This window comes from Bison bison, unplaced genomic scaffold, assembly GCF_000754665.1.
Source record: "Bison bison bison isolate TAMUID 2011002044 unplaced genomic scaffold, Bison_UMD1.0 scf7180017864248, whole genome shotgun sequence".
In the NCBI taxonomy this organism is placed as follows: Eukaryota; Metazoa; Chordata; class Mammalia; order Artiodactyla; family Bovidae; genus Bison; species Bison bison.
In genome coordinates this window covers 1,891,003-1,892,406 of record NW_011494820.1, presented here as the reverse complement: position 1 = coordinate 1,892,406, position 1,404 = coordinate 1,891,003, and the positions used below count along the sequence as shown (strand labels likewise).

General features: G+C 62.7%; 1 protein-coding gene across 1 annotated transcript in view; it reads left to right on the top strand.

Annotated features, from left to right (window-relative positions):
- The window catches only part of CRTC1 (CREB regulated transcription coactivator 1), an 81,132-nt gene that overhangs the window by 65,277 nt on the left and 14,451 nt on the right, over window positions 1–1,404 (top strand). The gene's annotated exons all lie outside the window — the stretch shown is intronic.

Sequence of the window (1,404 nt, the reverse complement as noted above, 5' to 3'; positions counted from 1 at the left end):
AGCTTACACACGGCCCCCTGGCACATGCTGCCCCTCCCCCACAGACCCCCCTCCTCCAGGCTCCTCACCCCATTCCCTGCTCAGACACCCGCTCTCCCTTCTGCAGGCTTCCTGACCCCCTGCCCATGACCTGCCCCTTCTCACACCCAGTGGCTTTTCTGCACACACCCAGCTGCTGTCAAGTCACTGCTTTGCTCTCATCATTCCCTGGCTGGGCCTTGGTCTCACACATCCTTGCTGTGACCGCTGTACCCATGCTGACTGTGGGATGTGTGGGTTTGCATACAGGGAGAAGGGGCAGTCCCCCAGCAGCCTGGACAGGCAAGAGGGGCCATGGGGACTCGCATGTGTCCCCACGTGTGTTGGGACTCAGTGGTTGATAAGCACCACCTCATCATGCCCTCCTCAGCCTGGAGCCACAGCCTGGGCCCCATGCTCACCTGGTCCACGGACCCACAGCACCTCCACCCCGTGCTCCCCCTGCTGGGCGGTGCCACACAGAATTTTCTGAGAATCACACACTCAGATTAATATTGGCCGCAATTCCTCTGGGGAAGCCGACTGTAAAGAATGGGCAGCAGCCCCTGGGCCAGGGCGGAGCCCCGCGGGCAGCTGTGCAGAGAGGTTTCAGGGTGAAGTGGGCCAGCCTTGGAGCCAGGTGGAGTTGGGAGTGAAGGAACCCGGAGCCCTTACTGGCTTTGATGTGGACAGGGCTGGGGGCAGGTGAGGGTTGCTGAGGGCGGTGCACGCTCCCTAGGTGTTCAAGCGAAAAGCTGGCTCAGCCATCAGGCAGAAGACACTTGCCCTGGCCATGCCCCGTCCCCCTCTTCCAGGGAAGGCCCAGAACACAAAACAAGCAGTTTCAGGGGACCCCAAGATCCTGGGCCCGCCAAGAGACCAGTGGGTGGGCAGTGTCCACAGGCCTGTGCAAGGCGAGAAATTGGAGGGTCGCCTCTGGGGCTGCTAGGGAGGGCCCCCCCACGCCAAGTCACTGTTTTCTGGCCCCCGTTTTTCTCCTCACGCCTTGCTGCAGCCTCCAGAGCACCACCCCCTCTGCTGGAGGGTCCTTGGCAGCCCCTCCCCCACCCACAGCCCCAGCGGCCGCTTAGGAGCCACGCACTTCCAGCCCGAGCCGAGTCTAAACAAGCACAGGAAAACACAACACATGTGAAAACCATAGATGCAGGACCGAGCACAGACCCCAAGCGGGGGCCCAGACCCCAGCCTGCCTGGCTCGGTGCATCGGCCCAGTAATGTCTGACATGTGTTCGGTTGTTTGTGAACCTGCCACTCCACGGCAGCTTGCCTGGCCGGGGCCTCGTTTTCCCGGCGCGTTTTACATCAAGCAGAGCCGCCACCCAGCCCCTGGCACACATGGAGCCCGCCCCCTCCCCCTGCCTGCCC